Source organism: Zonotrichia leucophrys, chromosome 5 (assembly GCF_028769735.1).
Source record: "Zonotrichia leucophrys gambelii isolate GWCS_2022_RI chromosome 5, RI_Zleu_2.0, whole genome shotgun sequence".
In the NCBI taxonomy this organism is placed as follows: domain Eukaryota; kingdom Metazoa; phylum Chordata; class Aves; order Passeriformes; family Passerellidae; genus Zonotrichia; species Zonotrichia leucophrys.
In genome coordinates, this window is record NC_088175.1 from 2,154,657 (window position 1) to 2,179,131 (window position 24,475).

Sequence of the window (24,475 nt, forward strand, 5' to 3'; positions counted from 1 at the left end):
TTGGACTCCAAGATGCAGCAGTTTGTAAGTGAAGCAGCATCTGCTTAGCAGACATGGGGAGCAGCTACAAGGAACCTTGAGGCAATACATAAGTTAAAAATAATCCAAATCAGATGCAGTTCAGGATGTTACGTTCCCCTGTGTGTCCAGGTACATGAAGGAAACCACATTAGTGCCAATAGATTCAAAAAGCATCTCCTTTAGACAAAGGTGGTGAATAAAATGGGTAAATTTACCTACTTGACAATGCAGGCCCATCCTGGATGACTGTCCTGTCCCTGACAGAATAATTTACCTACATCATTATCACCTGAAATTACTGCAGGCAGAGCAGCTCCTGGGACCACAGGACAGGCTGTGCCCATCCCATGGTGTGCACTGTCCATAGAATCCCAAAAAAGCAGAGTTTTCTCCCCAGCACTCCCTCTATATTTAGCACCAGGTCTCACAGTCACGACTTGGCTGTCCAGCAAATTCACACTGTGTAAGCGATTTGAAGAGTGGCTTAACTTGAAGATTCACTTAACAAAGAACATTTTTACCACCTCTAACAAGTTTTAGAGGTGTTACAGTAAAAGGATCGCTCTGAGGGAGGAGTGAAGAAGCAGGGCCAGAGCAGAACTGCAGAAAGAATCTTCCTGGACACTGTTCATCAGTGGTTACAGGTTCTTATGGACCTCATTACATTGCTGTGGCTTTGTCCTTAAGGACACTTGCTGATAGCTGTAAAATAGCTCCACATTTTCTCACATATCCATAAAATGATGCAGATTTTAAGGAAAATAAGGATGTAATATTACATTAGCAGAAATAAATAGCAATTATGCCTAAAAGAATTTGAAGGAAATTATCCAGCTCTGTGTTGTTTTGTGCAAAGGTATATTCTCCTTATTTTCTGTGAGTACACAGCAGGTGAACACCTTGCTTTGCTACCACAGCTTCTACCCCAGTACCACACAGAAGAAAACAACTAAAGATTTAAATTCTTTCATATTAAATTATTGCAACATTCATTAGGATTGAAGATTGCTGCAGTATTTCATTCTCTCCTCAATTAGTTGCAGTCTTGGCAAGAGACAACTAAAGTTAAGAGCTGAAAGTCACTGGGCTGAGAATGTGGAACTTGTGTTCCTTGATTCTATGTGACTTTCTCTTCCTCCAATTTACCTCATTAAAAACACATTCAACATAGGTCATTTTGAATTCAAGCTGGTTTTAAATGTAGAAAACCTGGGATTCCAGAGGAAACTCAACATGGATCTAAAACATCTATATAAATCACACATGAAAAACCCAGCAGTCTCCATATCACACACTCAGTGTGTAGACACATTAGTCCTGAAGTAGCAATTAAATGAAGACATTATAATAAACAAATATTGCTTTTCTTCTGAGATCTTAGCTTACTGGCAGGTGTTCTGAAGGAGGCAACTCTGCTTCCCCAAAATCAAATTTTGTTTCTCCAGGCTTTCTGCTTCCAGAGAAATTGGGGCATAGAGATTACAGAAATGAGCCCTTTAATACAAACATTTCAAACATAAGCTGTTTCTTGCCAATAAACAACCATGGTTAGGTCATAGGGAAGGAATTTTTCCTTGCTGTCCAGGAAATAATTATTAATTTCCTTCTCCTCCTTTTCACCTACCTCATATGCCCTCCAGGGCCCCAAGCTGCTACTTTATCCCTAAAGGAATTCCTCCCCATAAACTGAGGACTAGTGACAATGGATTCATTTCCCATCTACCCTGCAGTTAACACTAGTCAAAAGTATTTTTTGAGGAGGCTTTTAGTCATTCTTCTTCATTTAATCTGGTTACATTTAGCCTACTAGACAAGTTTAGGACACAAACCCCAAAAACACACATTATAGTGTAGGAGTACTTGGAAAAGGCTGCTCTTTCCATAAAGCCACAAAAATCAGCAGAGAGAATTAACAACCTTACAGACAGCTGAAAGGTGATACAAAATGTGAACCATGCAATTCCAAAAGATAACAGCTAATGTCATATACCTGTTTATGAGATCTGCTCTACCTAAACTTGAAAATTATTCCTTTCTGCCTCCTCTCTTTGCAATGATCTTACCAGAAGGTAGGCAATGGGAGGGGGCAGAATAATTGAGCAAGACAGACAAGGCCTGCTGGCTTAAAGCAATCTCTAACAAAGTGCCTTTGGTGTGGGGCTGAAATGTAATTGGTCACACCCACTGCCCTTCAATAGCTCTTTAACAGACATCCAGAGCAGCTGCTCTGAATTCAGTCTCTCTTAAAGACAACGAATATACTCAAGTAAGCTGAAATACATTTTCTGTCCACAGCAGATAACCCAAATCCAACCAGCAAAGCAAAGTTCAAACACAGAAGATGATGCCAGCAGAACAAGAGAAGAGAGTTACAAAGGCACCTGAAGTGGCTGAGAGGTTCTTAAAGTTTTTACAGCAATTGAAGCAACTGAACTTCATTTTTTGATCTTCGTAGGTACTTAAGAACAGCTTGCCACCTCAAAGATCACAGTGGTGAAACTGCTGTTTCTCTTTTCGGTGTCACCACAAAGAGGTAGATAAAGAACCTGGTAGCTCTAACCACATATCTTTTTAATGTTCAGTTTTTCTAAATCAGATCTCATTTTGCAGCAAGTTTAGTTCAATTTCCCCTCAAAATCAATGTCCTTGATGGCAGCAGCCACTGGCAGAGATTGGCTTGGACATCTCCTCCTGTCTGACAGGTTGCTGCCATCACCAGCAGCAGTGTCCCTCTCTTGCCTTCTCAGGTCCACATGGTCCTTCCCTGTCCCTCAGGCTCTGGAGCTCCCCTGATCCAGGAGAAGCCACCCCAGCTTGGGAATTTCACATGGAAGCTATCCCAGCAAAAGGAGAAGGAGGAAGGGGGAGAAGGGGGGGTTTCCTCCGGAATCATTAGGAATTTAGGCAAAGTCTTCAATACAAATAAGCTTTAAATGCAATAGAACATAAGAGAAAATATGCTGCCAATGTATTAGCAGAGAACATGGCACCTAATACTTTGCTAAAGGAAACAGAAGATACACAGCACCTAAATAAAGATGAGCTCAGTTCCAATCTACCATGGTTTTAATCTGAGTGCTCATTAAACCATTTTTTGGTCTAACTCTGTCCTAAGCCCACACTTCTATACTATGTGGGGTCTGCAGTCACCTCTCTCTGGCTGTTTATTTGCAGAACACACATAAACCTCCTGTTCTCTGATCAGGGAAATAATCATGTGGAAGTTCATTTTATTCTCCCAGAAATATTTTTTACAAAAATGCTCCAAGCAATTTTTGTTCTTCTCTCAAGTTCATACTAGAAGCACTCCTCTTTTTAGTTGACTCTTCCTTGGTTATTTTGATCACACACCCACTCACCCACAAGGAGATCAACAGTTCCAGGTTTTACTGGCATTCAGAGTGGTCTCTGAAGGAGCTTCCCATGTTCCAATTAGTGTTAAACAGAGGGGCTCACTGTTGTTCCCACTTTCTGCTAGAATGGAAAGAAACTGGCACACCCATCAGCTTAAAGAGATTTTTAACAAGGAGAATGTAGAAAGCAAGAAGCAACAATGGCTGGTTTTCAAAGGGCAGCTTCCATCTGAGAGTCCAATAATGCAGAGTGCACTTGAAAGGATTGGGGTCTGGACACATAAAATCAACACCTAAAAATGAGAGAAACCTGACATTTTAACCTTAATCTCTTTCTGACACTTTCCTCACGAAGGAGATGAGGAGCAAAGCTCTGAGGGATCCTCACATGAAACAAGGAGGCAGGAGGAAAGTTGGGAGAGGATATTCACAGAATCCACAGGATTGTGAATACTGAACCCAGCAGAAGCTGCAGTCACTTACTTCTGCTGCACCAGTCACAAATGTAATAAAAAGGTGTCAAAAACTAGAAATGGTGAGTGCAGTTGAATGCAAACAGCATTCCTACTTATCACGCAAAGCTATTTTATCTTGAATAGCTAAAAAAATAATGAACATTAGAGACATCTCACTAATTAATTTTCTATTTTGTGAAGAGATGTAGTAATAGCAATGGTAGGAATTAGGAAGGAATGGAATAGGGCTCTCAAGAGAGGCCCATGGCTGAACAAATTTTACACATAAAATAATGACTCTATGCAATTATTCTAACAGATGAAATCTTTGTAACATGCAAACTAAAACCATCTGGCTAATACACCTCTTTTGGGAGATGTAGAGGGGAAAAACCCCAGAAGTGTGCATGTACAAAGACACAGTCACAAGAAAGAAGATAAAATGCATGCAGTCTAGGGCTGGTGGGGAAATTGCCAAGCAGACAACACCAGAGCCTGAAGACATCAGAAATGGATTAGGGGAGAAATGAGGATGAAAGGCACAGATTTTCTTTTTGGTGATTCTGTGCATGAACCAGAAAACAAAACTCTGTTTTCCCAACTCACTGTGAATTGTGATGGGGCCCTGCTCTACTGGGGTTGGCTGAACACCTGCCAGACTATGGGAAGCAGAGAATTAAATCCTTGTTCAGCTTTGCTTGTGGGGGTGTCTCTTGCTTTCCCTATCAAACTGTCTTTATCTGAACCCACAGGTTTGCTCACCATTACCTTTGTGATTCTCTCCCCATCCCACCAGCTGGGGGGGAGAAAGAGTGAACAAGGGGGGAATGTTCTGGCTGAAGTTAAACCTCAGCTCTGCTGGAACTCCAGCAGGTGCAGGAGCTGGGAGATCTCTCTGTGTCACTGCTGCTGTTGCTGTCCAACAGTCACAAATCCAAACAGGACCCACAGCAGGGCTAAGGGACCTCAGGGACACTCTTGCCAGCCAAGGTGGCAGATATCTTCCCTACAAACACTTTGAAAGGTACCAGCCTGTCTTTGGCAGGCACCCCTCAAGACTGATGATTATTGCATGAGTACCAGAGAGAAATGATGAATACTCCTGGTTAATCCACTCTCCTTCAAATCCTAAACTCTATTTTTTTTTGAGTGTGCTCAGCACTGAAAGAAGAGCCTGCAATTTCTGAGACAGAGCCTGCAGACAGATTTCTATACAATTTATTTGCTCAAATTATTCCTGGCAGTGTCTCCTGCACTCTTGGAAGAAGGGGAAAGAGGCAGCACAATGCAGGATCCTTTTGTGTAATTTGCATAGTTAGTTTCTAGTTGATATTTAAACTATTTCTTGCACATGCACTGTATATTCTGCATCACTGACCAGCAAATTGCATTGAGCATCTAATTTGTTAAATGGTTTCCACTATCAGGAGAATGTTCCCACTGTAATAGTGATATTTTAACCTGTCAAAGAAATGATTAGACTAAAACATCTAAGTAAATAACATGAACTACCCAATAACATCAAAAATTGAAGATGTACAAAGGCTATCCAATTACGTGGGAAACTTCTAAATTTCCAGGTAACAGAACTCATTTTCTGCTTGAATGAGTAATCAAGGAAATATAATTTTCTTTTATATTGATCATAGTATAAGGCATAGCCTAAGGACAGGAGCATAAAATGGACTATTACATTTTCTTTATTAGTGTTGAAAAAATCATTTTCAAAACTATTTCAGTGATTCTTTTCTGGGAATGTGACCTCCTTTCTATATATTTTTATGACCTGCCCCTAAATTCTTAGTAATATGAAGCTGTTACTGGTGGAAGGGCATGGTCTTTCTGAGAATTCATGTTCTTGCTGAAGTCAGTGGAATTCTTGCCATTAAACTCACCAAGGCCAGGATCACTACTTTCATATGAGATTAAAATGAAGAAAGACCAGCATTCAAAATCCAGAATCATCCCAAGACTCCACTGACTAAGCTTTACTTGCATTCTGTGCCAAAATTAACCAAAGAAGAGCAAGGACAAACAGCACACTCAGGTCCCCAGAACCTGAATGTCCTGAAGCCAGGAGCTCACCAAAACACCTGAGGTTTTGATAGGAAGGCTGCTTGCAGACAGATTCTGTGCTTCAGGGAGACTGAACCCAGCCCAGGGGTGCCAAGAGCAGCCCCAGCAGTGCCAACCATCTCCTGCCTTGACTGCACCCACTCACCAAGATCCCCTTGTGCCACAGGGTGAGGGCATCCAGAGCACTGGCGTGCCCAGCTCCTCTCTCATTAGGGAAACAGCCTTGGCTAAACACATTTTCCAAAACTGGGATGCACTGCTAACATACATAGCCTGAAGTATATCAACTTAAAGGTGGTCCAAAGGTAGCAAAAGTAATTTTCCCTACAAGTCACAATTATGGCTCTGTGGAAATAGACTGGTTTACCATAATATAGCATGCAGGAGAGCTGGACTTGCCTACCACTCCTTCAGTTACATTTTTGGGAAGAAAAATTACATGTGTTAGACCCACATGTAATAGACTTCATTATCTCCTGACTGTACCTTGCACTCATTTTGATTTTTATTTCCTTCCAATTTCCCATACTGTGAAAAGTAGATTAAACAATTTATACAACCATTAATGGGAAAACTACACTGTAAATATTTTCCATGTAATGGAAGTGAGATGTTAATCTATACACAAGTTTCTAAATTGTGAGCCTTTCCTTGCTGCCTTATAGGTGATCCTAAAATATTCCACATAGTTTCTAATCCCCAGGTTTCTCTCTTGGGAAACAACTTTGCATCTCTTACAATCATCATTATCCACCTGAATCTGAAGATGCCACCATCTTAACAAAAAGGCTGCTGGAAACTTAAAATTAAACATACATGCGTACACACATATCTATATGTATTTTTACTTGCTTCTAGATATATTTAAACATATATTGCTGCAGAGCAAAATGAAAGAAATCCACCTGTGAGCTTTTACATATGAGAGCTATTCTCTGTATTGCAAATAAGAGCAGAGCCATACATAGAATATGGGCTCCTGTTCTGATCTCTTGAAACTAGTGCCCATATCATCACAACTCTGATTTTATTGAATGTATTTCCTAGTTGTTCTGATGCTAAAGAACCCAAAGATGACAAGTTGTAATTAACTGCGACTCTATATTACTCCATGCATCTAATGTTTGCATCTGATACCACAATGCATTGCTATAAAAGCACATTTTCTTCATAACATGTTCTGTGATGCCAGCATGCTGTAGTGAACCACTGAACATGATTTCTTTCCCAGCAATAATAGCACTGGTATGAATGCAGCGAGACTGTTACTAAAATCATTTTTAATAAAAAGATCAAAATTGTTTTTAATTAAACCTCTAAAATTGTTCTTTGTTCATTTCTTTTTAAACTCTCAGTAAACCAACTCCTGGTTACTTTTTAAAGGAACAATACAGTTCTTGTGACTCCTCTCTTACAAATAGTTCTTTTGTTCAGTTCCTGCAATGCATTCCATCTCTTTTTGTGGCAAAACTCATTCTTTCAGGTTGCTGAAGCAGTCTCTTAAAAACTCCTTAAGTTACCATCACTCTAGCAGAGAGCCAGCTTGCATTAACTAGAGGACCAAAAACCTGTTTAATAAGATTTTAAAGAGTGTCTTAAGAGACCATAATGATTCACTGTAATAGCAATAGAGAGGGAAAAAAGTACCTGGCTCTTTTTTTTCTCGTTTTGCTATTTCTTCAAGTGCTCTTTTGGCCAAGTGCAGCTCATCAGTGACTGCTTCCAACATATGCTTTCTTCATCTTTTTCTATTTCATAGCCTGTGGAGCCTTGATCTGTTTTCAAACTGACCACCTTTCCAGATACTTCTTTTTCTCTAGCCCTCTAAAATCCTTCCAAAACACTTAGGGTTCTGCTGTGATTCTTTTTTTTCTGCAAAATACATTTAATAAATACAAGAATTAAGTCAGAAATTGTACTCAAACATTCTAATTGTTCACAAGGAGCTAAGTTCCCCAAGCTAGTGGTTTTGTCAGACAGATATGTGGTGTAATTAATCACATAAGATGTTTATTGTGGAAAGAATGGAATGGGGCAAATCTGCCAGTGATTATCTAAATTTTGTGAAATATGTAGGTGCTGAAAGAAATAGCTCTACTGATTTGCTTGAAGCATCTGTAGTCAAATGGAAACATCTTGTTCCAGCTAATACAAATTACAAATTTGGGTTAAAATGTTAAAACTGCATCCGCTGCTAACTTTTGTGCACTGGTCTGACTTGGGTAACATTGTGCTCAGCCATCTGACTTGAAAAGAGCTGTAAAAAATTGCCTTGATGCCCCTGTGCTAGCAATCTGCAGCAATATGCTCTGCCTGGTCAGTAAAATAGGATTGCTGTACTTACTGTTCAGATTGGAAATTGAGGCTGTTGACACCATCCTTTCACTGAGCTGTTCCTGAAGTTTCTCAGCACCATGGAGAGTTTTGAGGTTCTGAGAAACTTTCAGCATTGAAACAAACTTATTTGCCTCTCTCAGGCTGACTAAATTTCCTCTGGTATTTGTTTATATGCTGCTCTGCACACTTATTTCCTTTCCCCCAAATGAAATATTCCCCATATTACAATAATTAATTTTACAAAGCATGTCCCCTGAAAATCTTGAATTCCTCCTGTTTACATGCCCTAAAACAAAGACTGATGAGCAGATTTGAATACAAGGGAAGGGTGGCACAGTTACTCCTCAACACACCTAAATTATTATTCCAAACTGCTTTCCTGAATGTATGAATTGACTGTTTCAGCAACAGTTAATGGCTTACATGATGTTTGGGAGGTAAACATCAGTGGAATGTTTTCTGAGTATTAAAAATATCCTAGTGCTCCATCAATCTCTGAGTGAGAAAAGCAGTCTGTTGCTCTTGTAAAGCAGTAAGAAGTCCCAGGTCCCCCATGATGAGGCTCACCAGGAAAACATTGCCAGAGACCTGAGTGACATCCATGTGTGCTGTGCTCCCTCCCTGCTCTCAGATGAGACTACCAAAGTTGGGTGTCTTTTTCAAATCTACTCACCAGATTTTTCATCTGAAGTTTGCTTCAAGAAAACTTGCATTAATATATGGAACATCTTGTTGCCTTTACTAGTACTCTGTGGCCCAATATGGTATCTGAAGTAGTTGCAGATTAAATTTACAAATTTGTGTACCCTGTAGGAAGAGTTTACTATTGGAATAAATCACACAAGAATCCATTTTCTTCATGGTGGAAAAAGACATTCTTTATTCACACAACTCATTTTTATACAGTTTTACAGACCTCGTGTGACTCCAATTGGTTAGCAGTTTTCTTGCCAATTACTTTATTGGTTAGTAAAATAAGTATTTTACTTGTCCATCAAATCTCTCTATTCTTAAATTCTTTGCATATATTCTTCACTGGTTCTCATGGGATAGATTTAATGTTTATGCAGGTGTTAGTTGTTTTTCACCCAGGAAGAGATTTTTATGTTAAGGAACTGCTCACAGCAGGATTGGTTTCACATGGGAACTTGCAAAGTGCTAGCTTGACAAGGCCAGCCACTGATATATATAATAAATATATAATATACAATATATCATATATCATATATCATATATCATATACAATATAATTATATATGTATAATTGTATATGTATAATTATATATGTATAATCATATATATATAATCATAGCAGGTCTGATTTTATGAATCTTTTCTTTTATAATTTTTCTACCTTATTGCAACAGTCTGTAGTGGAAAGGGGAATACATAGTTGTATTTTTAATATTAATTAATGAGTATTCATCTCACCGTATTATGTTTCTGCTCATTCAGTTACTGCATGGCATCCCACAGAATCACAGCAACTGAGACAAGATTGCAGCCTCCTGATACAGAATTCATCATCCTAAGAGAGGAGGAGTCAATCACACTGAATTTTGCATGTGAAGTTGAAAATTTACACTGACTTTCCCTGCAGGTTAGATGTGAAATTAGTAGTGGCAGGCACAGTCTGGTCTTTTTCATTAAGATGTTCCACTTTTTTCAAAAACACCAGAAGAACCCAGAGCACTGATAAACGCAATTTCCTTACCTTCGGCATCCACCATTCTTCTACTTTGTGTTGTGCAGAAGTCATAACACAAAACATAATTTTTCCATTGTTGTAGCCAAGGTTGCTAAGAAATCAGCTATCTCTTGAAATCTGTTTAGAATCTATTTTTTTTTTTAGAATCTATATTTTAGAAATCTGTTTGGACTCCCCTTGCCTTTAAAGCACATTGTCTCAGATTCCATGTACAAAGACACAGATGGTGTCTTCTATATCTATAAGAAATGTCATCACAGCTCTAATTCCAAAGCAGCACACAAGAAACAGAAATACCTCAATTCCATTTGATTTTTCAGTTACATTGAGGTAAGAGCTGTACCTAGGCATAAAGAATATAATTGGATGTTTCTTTATACTCGTTACAGCAGCAAAGCAACCAGAGAAGATGGATCCTGCCAGAAGAATTCTGAAATCAACAGAAGTACCACATGTATTTATTTCTTGTCTTCTCACAGACCATGTGTAACATCCTAGAAAAAATGGACATATGTGATTGGACGAAGGATTAGAAAAATTAATAAGCAAGAGAAATTAGAAGAGTCATGAATAATAATTGAAAGAAGCACTAAGGGAAAGAACATAATGAAAGGAAAGAGTATCTTCCCAAGTTATTTGCTCACTGGGCTCTTCCTCTGCCTTGTTAAAATCTGTCACTTCTCCCTGGAAGTGTTGAGGGTTTTTAAACCCCTAGGAAATCTGAGACCTGCCAGAGCCTTAAGAGCTGGTCCCTTCCTGCTTTATCCCCAGTGTCACTGCCTCATCAAGGCTAAATAAAGTTTAAATTAGTCAGCAGGGTGTCAGGGCTGCTACTGCCAGAATTAGACAGTGCCTTTAACATTGCCCACTATTCTTTCTTTTCAATATTGTTCTCTCATTTCAGTCTTGTCCTTGTATGCAAATTCCTTCTTCAAGCTTTCTTTTTCCAACATTTCAAATTTTTGAAGTACATCTGTGCCTTTACAAGTTGTTCTCAGAGCCCTGTGGTAGGGATGTCACTGCTATCATAGGTATCACGTTAGTGATGGATTTTTTTTAGAAAAGCTGAATAATGTAGATCATCTGGTCCAACTCCACTGCTTAAAGCAGTTACATTAGGTTCCTCAGCACAGTCAAATTCTGTGTATCTCCAAAGAGGTTCCAGAACCCCTCTGGGATACTTGTAACAGTGCTGGTTGTGTCTCATGATGAATTTTTCTCTTGATATCTGATTGGAGTTTGTCTTGCTGCAATTTTTTCCGTTGCTTCTTATCCTTTCCTTTGCTCACATGAATGGAGAGTCTGGCTGTGTTTCCTAGTGGGTGTTCACAGATGCATTTGAACTGAAAAGATCATTCCTTTCTGCAGGCTGAACAAATTCCTGCCCACTGGCTTTTTCCCATGCACCAAGACCAGGTTGGATGGGGCTCTGTCTGAGCAGCCTGGTCTAGTGGAAGGTGTTTGTGCCCATCATTGGAATTAGATGATCTTTAAGGTCCCTTCCATCCCAACTCATTCCAGGATTCTGTGATCATTTGCTCCATCATCTTTTTTAATCATACTTTTTCATCTCTTTTAATCACCTTGGTGACCATTTGCTGGGATCAGAGTAGGGTGACCACAGGGTTACAGCAATTCTTCAGTTCCCTCCGGTGCTGGACACTGGTTTCTTCACGTCTTCCCTCTTTCAGGCTGTTCACCTCTAGGAGCATTTACAGACTGTGTTCCTTGGGAACAAATCCATGCAGGAAATGTTAGCATGGAAGCTTTTTGCCACCACTGATAATATTTCAGCAGGGCAGTGCAGAGGATGCTCTGCAGAAAGGTCAGTCCATGTGTGCCTGCATCCAGCTTTTCTCACAAAGCCGGGCAGCTCAGTGACTGAGGGATTGCGACACTTGCCAAATAACAAATAATTCCTCACCTGAGACTGCATTTCAAGTAAATGGTGGCCATTTACTTCCTGATGCTCATTAGCAGCAAAGAAAGAATGCTTCCCTGCAAAAACATTGGATAAAAGAACTGTCTTTTGCCTTTATTAATCTGCATTTACAAGGGCTAGAGAATATCCAAAGCACTCTTGTATTGCTCCAGAAGTCAAGGAGTTCAGGAATAGTGGCCTGCTGCATCGAGGAAAATCATTTACCCATTATTTCATTTATTCTGCCTCAAAAAAGTCATCACTTTAACAAATTGTTTGCCTGTACTTTACATCCAAAACAGCTTTATTAAGTGCAAGTTCCAGGGGGATGTAGCTGTGACAGCCTGGTGCTTCACACAGCCCTCACCACCAAGAAGCTCCAACCTCTCTGATGCCACAGCCACTTGGATTCCAGTAGCTCTGGATGAGCCTGTCATGTGCAGTACAGACAAACCCCAAGGAAAATAAAACTTTTCACAGTGTTTCCAACTGGCTGTCCAATATTTAACACTACAGTAGTGTTAAATCAGTGCAGTATCTTCCTGGTTACCAGCAACTTACATTGTGCACTCTGAAGAGAATTATTTTTAATTAAGGGACAGCAGACCTTATGTTAACTTGTGTAGGAGTGCATTTTATTCTCAAATCTCACAGAAAAGTGGCCATGAGTTGTTTTGAATATAAAACTTTTGAGAACAACAGCAAATGCAAGAGATTAAATGGCAAAAATAATTTAAAGGTCTATTCTCTAGCATGGTTTCATCAGAATTATATTACACAATTACTCATCTGTTTGTTTTATAATACAGTGTGGAAGAGGAGAAAAAGAACTCCAAATAATCATTGAGAAAAATGTTATTTAAGTACTTTGAGGAAAAATATAATTAGTTAAGGGATCTTTCCACACTCTGATAGAACTAAAATAAAATCAGTGACATTTCACCAACTGTGAACATTATTATTCTAGACTCACGAAATATTTTTTAAAGAGAGCTTCTTAATTTAAGGCAAAGTGATTCCATTACATGTTAATGTCTATCCCTTCCCTAAAGTAAAGAATATGTAATTTGAGAGCAAACAGTATCTGAACTGACTTAATGATTGTATTCCATAAAGTAATTTTAATCCAAAAACTACAAGGAAAGGGAATAAAGTATTTTTTTGAGGACACAATAGGAAAGCAACAGAATGGGGTAAAAACTGATGGTGGAAAAGGAAAGAAAGGAAATTTCCTGACTTCTAGGAAGAAACAAGAAGACTGAATGGTTTTTTATGAAAGGAACTAATTTATTGTAATATTTTTATCTGGGGTTTTCAGGAAAAATTAATCTATCTTACCTTTTCTTCATTATCTGTGAAATTTAACTAGGGATGAATTTAGCCCGTTGTTACTCAGGGTCATTTCAAAAAGTAGCAGGACAGACATTTGGAGACAAAGCCTTTTTCAACAGAATCATGTATCATGCAGGATATATTGCTTTCACATTTATCAGAAAGGCTGAAGAGCAGCAGGGATGTCTGCCACACCTGTGTAAAGTCATTATATTCAATCTGAATCTCATATGTGGGGAAATAGAAAATAACAGAACTGCTGTAGCAGGTCTAATGGAAACCTGAAAAGCAAGAAAGCTTCACTGAAGTAAACATCTCATATTCTACTCAAATCCTGTTTAAATCTGCCCCCTGCTCATATTTAAACAGCTAGAAGTTCATTTTTCCAAAGTTCAGGGTCCTGCCTCAGCTCCTCACCAGGCCCATGCTCCTCAGGATCACAAACCCCCAGGGCACAATCACTACAGCCCAGGCTGCTCCACTCAGCTTCTGATGAGCTTTTTTGTCTATGTATCACCAGGTCCAGCAGTGTCACACATTCTTCTAAGTTCTTCTAAGCCTTCTGATGTTTACATTCTTGTAACGAATTTTCTCACCCACATCTGTAAATAATTATTGGTTTACATCCTTTTATGGAGGAGGAGAAATTTGATAAACTGTTGGTTTGTCCAGTGTCATTGGAGAGATGGCACTGTCATCCTCCAATCCACTGTCACTTTTGAAAGTCTATAAATGTTGGAGTCAGAAATTAAACTTCCCTTCTTTTTACCTCGGAGGTTCCAGTGTCTGTGTTGTTTTATTTCGTGTCCTATAGTGACACTGTAGTACTTCTCCTCTGGCAATGGCTGGACCAAGAAGTGTTCCCTGACACTCTCTGGGGATTGCTCACAGCCAGCTGTGGTCCCTCCCTGCAGACAACCCAGAGGACTGAAACCCCCAGCAGGATGAGAGCTTGGGAGCGAGATGCTGCTGGAGCTGAAACAAGAGAACCAGCAGAGCCCACAGGTCAGACCCCTGAGCAGACCCAGAGCATGAGGTGTCCTCTGTTGGTCTGGTCTTTGATTGGTGCCCACAAGCTCTCAGCCTGCTCCTGGTTGTTACTCTTCACAATCAATCCATTCCTTAACCAGAGCACAACACACACACACCTCCTGCCCAGCCTAGCTCTGGAAATGCACCTATTTACAGGTATTTCTCTGTGGTTCCCAAAATGTTGGAGTTTCCTGGCTCCTCTCTGACACTTGGGAGTACATCCCCTTTCCCTGTCAAATCTAATTTAAAGGTCTGTTTCTAAGTCCAGCCAGAAGGCTATAGCCAAGCTGGGGGTTGGTCTCTTCTAGGTAACAAGTGACAGGACAAGGAAACAGCCTCAAGTTGCACCAGGAGAGGTTTAAGCTGGATACAAGGAAAAATTTCTCCCCCAGAATGGTTATCAAGCACTGAAGAACGGGCTGTCCAGGGAAGTGATGGAGTGACCATTCCTAGAGGAATTTAAAAGACATATGGCACTTGGGTGCATGGTATAGTGGTGATTCTTTTGCACTACACCAGGGAGACAACTGGCTTTTTTTTTTGTTTTCTTTTACAGCTGTGGGGAGTTTGCCCACTTTGTGCAGAGCTCCTGGGACCTCACTGCTCAGGATTGTTTGCACTTGCTGTGATGATGCCCTGAACCTGCTGAACGGGATGGGACAAAGGCTGGGGCTTCCAGCTGGGTGATGTCACTCTGATGGCTGTGACACCACTGGAGACAGCTCACAATGGGAGCTGTCAGCAGGGCCACCATCATCTTGTCAGCCAGGACGTGAGGCTCTGGTGGTTGTGACATCATTCAGGACAGGGCACAATGGGACCCATCACCAGGGGTATTCACAGGCAGCCTCAGCCCCAGTGCAGCTGGACTTGGACAAACGGCAAGTTGTCATGCAGGGGAAAGGCTGAGCTGGATGGGGCACCAGGGTGACCCCCAGGGTGTTTCTAACCCAGAGAGAGCTGAGTACCCAGAGAGACTCTGAGAATGAGCTGGGTGCCCTCAGCTCCCTACTCCCTCCCACCTGATGAGCCCCCTTTCCTCTCACCTCCTTCAGGCCATGTCCTTGATGACAACGTTGTTTCTGCTTCTGCTGGCTGTCCAGCCTGTCCTGAAGGAGGATAACACAAAAGACGTGGCCATAACCAGAAAGATGCTGGAGCGTGAGGTGCATCTGCGGCAGGAGATGATTCGCCTCATCCAGGAGATTGAGGAGAACACAGAGGAAAACACATTCTTTTCCACATTGAGCTGGCAGTGTCTGTTCTGGACAGCTCTAGCAGCCCTGGTCCTGGTCACTGTGGTCCTCTGGCCAGACAGGCCAGGGATGCTTCATGAGCCTCCTCAATTATTTGTAGCCCACTGTTCTGGTGTCCCACAAGATGTCTCCACGTTTGAAATCAAGCTGATAATTGGTGAGCAAAATGCTTCCACTGGAAGCAAGAAAGCGTTGTCAAAGGCCTCTAGTCTATAATCCTTTGAATCATTTGTGCACCTTCACAAGGTTAAATAGATCTGTGCAGAGCCAGAAGGCACAAGTTTCTAAGTGGTGGCAGTGGTAATCTGCCAACAGACTCCTCCCTTTGGAATAATATAACCCTGTGGATTCCTGTCTTTTTACAAGTGTCATCAGAGTGTCATGTCTATCCAGCCAGTCCAGTCTCCCCATCTCTGCTATGTGAATCCAGAGATTTGCACTTTGCCAGGAATATCATTATATGAGAAACAACACTTGTTGTGAAACCCAGGGGTGGGTACTTGGGCACACAGAAGTATCAGCACTGCAGACTGTGAGCAGTGCAGATCTGGGACTCCAGTGTAGTCCTTTTTCTGGCTTTTGGAGCACACTGCTCTGCAGGCATGGATGGCATTGCCACTTCCTGCAAAGCCAGAATGATTCCACAGGGATCAATGTGGAGGCCTGTGGGGCTGCAGCTCCTGTTTACAGTGATGCTTTTGGGCAGCAGGGAATGAACTGCAGAAGGCGGCATCAAGGATGGAGCCATGCCGGACACCAGGCTGCTGTGGCTCAGGTCAGGATATGTCCACTGAGGTTTCCACTCATCACCTCACGATGGTGCCTCGAGGGAGCTGCCCCCAGCTCCTCCTGCAGCCCTCAGAAGGTGCTGTCAGACTCAAGGTTTGCTTTTCTCTTACCTCCTCTTTTTCCTCAGGCGCCTAGGAGAAGCAGGACGACGCCTCAAGACAATGAAGGGAAAGGGTTTGGACTGCTATGTAAATAAAGAGCTTCCTATTGGGAATCTGAAGAAAGGGTTTTCATTAAGAAATCTTCATGAGGAAATCTTCATTAAGAAATTTTCACTAAGAGGGAGTGCTGCTGTAATGAGAAGGTATCTTAAGAGACAACCCAAGTAGTGCAGGGTATAACAAATGTCTGCAATAGCAAATTCCAAGAGACCTAGGAAAAAATCCCAGGCTGTGTTACTCCATCCCTTTAAGTGCTTTAACCTTGCTGCTGGAAAGGGATCAGATTCCTTTTCCACCCCAGAATACACAACTCAATTGAGATATTTTTTGGTTTTGAGACTGAATATGCTGTACTGTGGGTACAGGGCTGTTTGTGACAGCAGCAAATTCAAATGTTGGTAACAGCCTTTCCAAAGAGAACAGACCCATTTCCCTGCTCAGATTTAATGTGGAGTTTTGTCCAGCATCTCCAGCTCCATAGCCCTGGCACAGATGTGGGAGCAGCCCATGAAGGGATGCTGTGACCCAGGAGGGGATGCTGCTGCTCATGAAGGGATGCTGTGGACCACAAAGGGATGCTGTGGACCACAAAGGGATGCTGCTGCTCATGAAGGGATGCTGCCTGCTCCTGGCAGCAAGTTGCCATGGCTACAAGGTGAGGTGCTTTGGGGGAAAAAGGAAAAGATGAACTCTGGCAGGCCTGCCAGTTTGCAGCCTGCCCTGGGAGTCACAGTGATGCCTTGTGTGGACAGGACAAGGGTAGGAGAAGCTCTAACCTCTCAAAAAAGCCACTGCCCACGCCAGGGCTTCCAGCTTGGTTGTCAGATGCAAATTTAAAAGAGGAAAAAATTATTAGTTCAAACCTGATTAGTTCATTTTCTCATTCCTCACATACACTCCTTAGCCTTTCAAGCTTAATTAAAAAGGGGCAAAAAGATTTGCTGGCTAGGGCAGCTCACAGCATTCTCCTCACAACAAACACCAGATTTTGTGCTACAAACAGGGGAAAACAGCCTGTGTGTCATGAGACTGCAAAGTGCCTGCTCCTTCCTTATGCTGAGTGTCCAAACCTTGTGCTGCTGATCTTCAGTGACACATATTCAAGACTTTTATGCTTTATTTTTTTTTTTTGTGGCTATTTTTGTTTGTTTGGGGTTTTTTTTGTTTGGTTTTTTTGTGTGTTTTTGTGTTTGTTTTTTTTTTGTTTGTTGTTTTGTTGTTGTTGTTTGGGTTTTTTTTTTAAATATTGCATTTTAGAATCTTTTGAATGCTGTGAAAACTGCTCCAGGGGAGTGCAATACTACAAAAAATTTTCTTCACTTGAAAGAGTGATTAAGCACTGAAACAGTCTCTGCAGGGAAATGGCTGAGTCACCATCCTTGGAAGTATTCAAAGAATGAGTAGACATAGCACTTCACAAAATGGTTTAATGGGCATAATGATATTTGGCTTAAGGCTGGCCTTGATGGTCTTGCTGGTCTTTTCCAACCTTAAGGATTCTCTGATTTTATGACTGGCTTGAGCTTACATTAGTTGACAGCTCAGCTGGAAATCTCCTGATTTGTTTGCTCCTGAAAATCCTTTGGCCATGCCCTCACTGCAGGACAAGGTACTCCTGCTCCCTAGAAGTCCTTCTTGGGGCAGGTCCTGGGAATGGCCAGCTTCCCCCAAAACTATGATAAAGAATGATGGAGAAAATCTGATTTTTTAGAAAAAGGTATATGGTTCTGTATGCTCTATTTTTCAAACTCATGTAACTGTAGCACTTCAAATCCTATTGAAAATTATTTATACCGTAAAATAGCAGAAAAGTTAGGTACACAGAGTTCAAATGGAATATTTAAAGTTTGTGTTTGAGGACTTACTACAAATCCTAAGGGAAATGGCAGTTTAAATTGGACAGATCCATCTTGCAAATTTCTGGAATATTGATTGCCACAGGACCATTTTTTCTTTTTTCTTGAAATTTTTTTTGTCTTAGTTTGTCAATAATCTGTTGCATACAAATGTAGCCAACCGAGGTAAGATCAGAATTTTAAGTTAGGGTTTCTTTTTCTTTTCCTCTTTATGTGGAATTCTGTGGAATTAAACCTTGGGATATATTTTACCTGTAAAATATTTCCTGTCTCTGTAAAAATATTACTGTTCCATTCAGTATTTTGCATGGTCAGGACAGCCTCATGTCCGTCAACAGGACCAAACTACATCAAGGCATTGATTCTCAGGTTGTGAAGGTGGTCATGATCAACTGATACCAGCGACCAGCTTCACTCAGAAAAACAGCAATTATTTTCTCCTGCCTATTAAATACTGCATGTTACTTGTGTTTTCAAAGAGAAAGATTGTGACTTTTTTTGCTCAATCTTTTTATGACTCCTAAATACACTGGTATTCCCACAATGCAATTTTCATAAAGGTACTCTGTTTTCTTGTAAGTTGTTAATCTCCAAAGAGAATAAAAACCCTTTTATATTTCACAATATTTTGAATTTTTGTTTGTTTGTTTGTTTCATTTTGTTTTATTTGAGAAAACAAGAACAGTTTGCCCCTGTCTGTGGCAAGGCTGATACCTGTTCTTTGTGCTCCTTAGTGAAGAGTTGGTTTCAGGGCCTGCATCATCCAGTACCCCAATAACTTTTTAACCAGGAAGAATTTGGGCACTAAAGCCAAACAACAGTAGAAAGTGACCTACTTTTAAATTTGAGAAGAGCAAGTACTTTGCCCTTGATAAGTATTTCCTTGGCATCATAAATTAATGCTATTTTTCTCACAAAGAAAAAGGGGCATCATGCTTTCCTTTTATTGCTAAATAACATGGTTCTTCACAATGAGGTAGCCAGCTGATAGCAATCAGGAGAGATCAGTAAGAAGAATTTGCTACCATTTCATTGCATCACTTGTTCAATGAAGCCAGCTGCTGCTGCTTGTTCACTTTATTTCTCAAGATAAAGTCACTTTAGCTTCTCTACTAACTTTAAATTTAATTTCCTGAATAGTCAATGCCTTTTAAAGAGGGCAGTGCTGGTCTTCCCCAGCCAATGTTCCTTCAAGTTATTGTGAATCACAGAGCTAGAAAAGGCAGATGTGCAGGGAAAGTGACACATTTTGCTGTCCTACTTATGGCTCAAGTCAGGGAATAAAAGTAATGAACAGGATATAATGCAATATGGGAACACCATTGTCACTTAACAGCAAACTCCTTTCATTATTTACAAAAAGCTTTAATGTACTTGTGGATATAAAAAGTGAGTGGCAAGCCAACAAAGGAGTTATTTTGTACCTCTGAGATGCCATTGATTACTCTGACCTAGAGCACTGGTGAGAATGTATTTTCTAGGAACATTTCACCAGAATGGAAATTACTGTACAGGAACATGTCGGCTGCAGTGAGGAATCCATGCACATAATGCTTCAAAAGGTTTTCCTAGAACCTTTTATTTCAGCACAAAAAAATGTGCACCATGGATGCCCCACCAGCATTGTCACTTTTTCAGCTCAGGCAGGAAGTGAGACATTGCTTCAGATTTATAGAGGAGATACTACTGGTTTCTAGGGGGAGCTGTTGACTCTCCTCACACCTACTGAGGTCTTGGTCCCAGACACAGCATGACTGCAGCTGCACTGCAGGTACAGGAAGATTTGGAATGCTAACCCACAGCTAAATCCACTTGTGCACTCTTAGGGAGCCCTTGTCTCAGCTGGCACTAATAGCTGAGAGGTGATGAGGAGCATGTTTGCACATTTCCATTCAGCTCCTCCTGCCCACGGGTGTGTTTACTGAGCATCACTGCAAAGCTGGAGCATGAGGCTTTAAATTCACCTGTGGCTTTACCCAAATATCACTCACAGCTGGGTATCACAACTCACCTCAATAGCCAAGCCTCCAGACTTCAAAACCCCACAGGAGGGAGCATGTGCTCAGTCCTTGTCACCCTGAAGGGTCATTATCTCAGCTGAAAGTCAATTGCTTCCAATGACAGAAATGAGCTCCACATCTGCTGGAGTTTCTGAGCTGGGCACAAAAGTCCCCTCATTATCTACTAAATGAGAGGTGGATCTGACCAGAGACAACAACAAAAGCATGTCCCCTCTGGAAAGAGTTGTTTAACGGACAGAAGTTGCTTTCCTTTGGCAGTGCAGAAGAGCACAGCCATGAAAACTACCACAGCAAGTCACTGCAATGCTTCCCCTCATAATCTCTGCAAAAAAAGAGGGACTTGAATAGCCTCACCTTTATTAGCAGAAATCCCAGCAGATCCTCTTGTCATTAACGTCATGTAAGAGGATAACCTGCCTCTGGCTTCTCAGACTCTTCTTAGATTGTTGCTGCTCTTCTTTTCATCCCTTTACAGGGATATCAAGAATAAAATATGAATGAGCACTCTCCAGAACAAAACTGGCTGAAAATGGTATCTAGGGATAAGCAAATATCAAAAAAGAAAAAATTGCACATCTCTTGGATATTTATTGGCTTCTCAGGGTAAAGAAAGCTGATTTAAGTTAGGAAAGCTTTTCAAGGAATAACTACTTTTGTTTATAATGAGCAGCAGCATAGCCTGTGTGTGAGAGCTAGAATATCTTTGCAGCCTAGATCTTCTCAAAGATAATAAATACTCTCATATATTGGACAATAAATACTCATACATTGGACATAAGATTATACATGACAGTCCATAGTAATTATTTTTTAATTAAAATATTTGAAAATGCATGTCAAGATATTGCTTTGGTCAGTGTTGAGAGTTTAACACTGTTCAAATTTCATCTCCTTAGAGGAAACAGTAAATTAAACTGTTCACATGTTATTCTCACAGTCACTTCTATTAGTCAGAGGCAATCCCTTGATATTTTGGTAGCATAACAGTTCTTAAATGCACATAATACCACTCAGTATCAAATTATGAGGTATCCATACTCTGAAAATATTTGAAAGAGTATTCTTGTATACCTCCTGTGCTGCTTTCCATGGTGCAGCCTGGATGTACCCAGTACCATGCTGTCATATTGTCTCTTCAAATGTCCTGCTCTTGGAGGCTGCCAGCATTATTTGTGTTGATGTACCACTCCAGGGGTAGGGGAGGAGGCAGGAGAGGCTGTGATCAGGTAGACAATCAAGAAGGGTAGGGTTCCAGTGCCCCCAGTCCAACCTTATGGTGCAGCTTCCAATGCAGCATGAAGTCCCCAGGAAGGGTCCCAGACTTCTACTGAAAGAGGGTGTCTTGGTTTGAAAAGACAGGTGTCTGCTAAGGAAGGCATGAGCATCCCCTGAAATGGAAAATGTAGACACCCCCCCCCCCCTCCAAATTGTTATAATTTTGAAATTAAGGGGCTGTCGGGCAAAGATATAGGAGCGGGAATAACAGTTCTTTATTAGGGAAGAAAATAAGAAAATAAACAATGCAGTAAAACAAAACAACACTGCCAGAGTCAGAATACAGCCTGACACCCTCTGGGTCAGGATGTTGACAGCAGTCCCAGTCATGGTGGCTGCAGCCCTCCTGCAGTGCAGGTGTGGTTCTGTTGGAGCAGGGATCCTGTAGAAGGGTGGAGTTTTCCAAATGAAGATCCAGTGGTAGTGTTACGTTCCTGGTCTTCCTCAGGGAATCCAGTGGGAAAGGCTGGCTGTGGTGTTCCAAATCTCAGATTCTATCCAGATAGGAATGCTTGGCTCCTCCCCTTGGGCAGAGCATCTCCCAGTGAGAGAATGGAATTTTATCAGTGACACTCAATGGCCCATGAACAGCAGATGTCCCCCTGGAGGGAGGATTGGTTAAGAAAACTGCCCAATTAACAAAAGATAACTGCACTACCTCTAATAGATACAATAGAGTACATCCCCCATTTCCAACCTAAGACAAAGTCTCTAACCATCATCTGCTCTGAGACACCACTGAAACCTGCCTAATGGCACTGTGACACTGTCTAAAAGAACAAAAATGTCACTGATTATGATTATTACTCATGGCATTTAAGACACTAACCACAGGAAAAGCTTGGACGATCCACATCTTGTCACTCCAGGGGTAACCATACTCCAGATCCCATTATTGTGTACCTCCCTCAGCCACTCCCTGCAGCCCTATAACATCTGTTCTGGGGCTGAGTGAGGCCTGAGCTCTGTCCCATCTCCTGGCTGAGACACATCATGGGATAGGCTGGATCCAGACAGGTTCTGATGGTTCCCCTTCATTTGAAGTACCACATGTCACCACTTGGCGCAACTGAATTGTTAATAACTGTAATAGCAATAAAAATGATCAATAAAATTCCTTTGTTACTGCAAGGAATTGCATCAATTACAGGCTGTGAAATCTCTCCCTGCAAAAGCAGCATGCACATGAGTTACTTGCAGCCTCAAGGTTTTGGTCCTTTTTTCTTGAGGGTGTTTCCCTTTGGGAAAAAAGAAGTTGCCAATTAACTCAATCTTGTTAAATGCGGCATGGAGCAACTTATTGAAGAATGAGCTTAGGAAAAAAGATGGCATAATTAAGTACCTGTAACCAGATACAGGAAAAAGGGGTTATACCTTCACACAAAAACTAAACTCAGTTTAAGAAGTAGTCATAGCAAGGAAGGATCACTCCATACAGGAACCCTTCCTCACACTTTTTCTTGGACATCAGTTATTGATCAACATTAAAAACAAGATATTTTTCTAAGCAGAACTTTATTCTAAAACATGTATTAAGTTATAGGTGTTATGTTAAATATAAATTATGTTTTTAATACACTTTCTGGATGAAGGGGAATTGTCTGTATTTCTTAGGAGAGAGAGAGAAGTTGTAGAAGAAGCAGAAAGCTGTCACGCTCAGTTCAGGACTGCTCAATTCTGATACTTTGCAAACATTCAGAAATTTTGCACAAATGGCCCTCAGCTCCATCTTACTTGGAAGACATCTGAAGAACAACTTCCACAGAAGTACCACACTCCATTGTGCTGGGGGTGGTCCTTTCCAGATTTTACAGCATTGCCCAACCAAGTAGGAATTCATGCCTAAATTTTCCACTGCAAAACATTTCTGGTCCAAGAAAATATTTAGGCAAATCACATAGAAAAATAAGACTGCTCAATGTAATAAACTCCAAGTAAATATATGATTCAGCAATGTACAAAAAGATGTTTTGCCAGCACATATTGAAATTGATTCTAATGCAACACCATTAAGGAAAGGATTTGATAAAAGGCAAGTAACTGTCTATCAGGCAGTTTTAGAGGCACAGAAAAATACAATAATGTTGTTACATTAAATGTTTCTTTTCCAAGCCTCAAGTTATGAGCTGCTTGAGAGGTGCAGTTTTTCCTGGCAAAATGTACTTCTCATTGATAATTTTAGTTTTAAATTGAAAATTACCTTTAATTTTTTTTAAGAATAACAATAATATTAGCTGTAGGGAGTTCCTATAAGTGTGTTAAGGAATTTCAACACACCATGAAATCTTTTTCTCCTGACAACCCTCTGCTGAATGGTCCCAATGCCTGTATATGATATCTCCAGTTTCCTATGCTAGTGCAACCAAGAAGAACTCCAAAGATGCCATTTCTAGCTGCTGCTCCTGTTGTCATGGAAACAGGTGTCAGAAGTAGGTACTTTTAAACTAATCTCAGTTTCATGCAAAAAAAATGAGAAACTGTGATTGTGTATGAGTGTCCCCCCTCTTCTGGTTTTTTTTTTTTAATGATCTTTGATAGATGTTTTCCCTCCACTGATTATTTGCTACACTTTTGGTGCACTCATTGGAGTGAGAGCTAATGAGTTTCAATCCATGCTTGTGTGAGGTGCTTGGTACAGTCTCCAGGTAACAAATTACAAGTCCTTACCACATCTTTATATAATTGATGTAGTATGAATCTGCTAGTGCTACGCAATTGTTTTGAAATTCTAATCTATTTTAGCACATTACTGAACACAAAATCCAATCAGTCACTCCTAGTTATTTCCTTGCTGCTTTTTTGATGAAGTGAGACCAGTGTCATACCATAATAGATTGGCTTTCCTCACTTGGTGAGTATCCAAAAGTCATTTCTGTTTGGAT

At 40.8% G+C, this 24,475-nt stretch overlaps 1 protein-coding gene across 5 annotated transcripts in view; it reads right to left on the bottom strand.

Moving 5' to 3' along the window:
• Positions 1-2,134, bottom strand: part of ESR2 (estrogen receptor 2) — a 45,454-nt gene extending 43,320 nt beyond the window's left edge. For 2 of the 5 annotated variants that reach the window (XR_010440545.1, XM_064714850.1), the window contains exon 1: positions 2,012-2,099. The gene's annotated coding sequence lies outside the window, so the exon portion shown is untranslated. Of the gene's footprint in view, positions 1-1,645; positions 1,669-2,011 lie in introns of those variants that run through there. The other 3 variants (XM_064714853.1, XM_064714855.1, XM_064714851.1) reach the window with 3 other exon arrangements.
• Between the last annotated feature and the right edge of the window lie 22,341 nt (positions 2,135-24,475).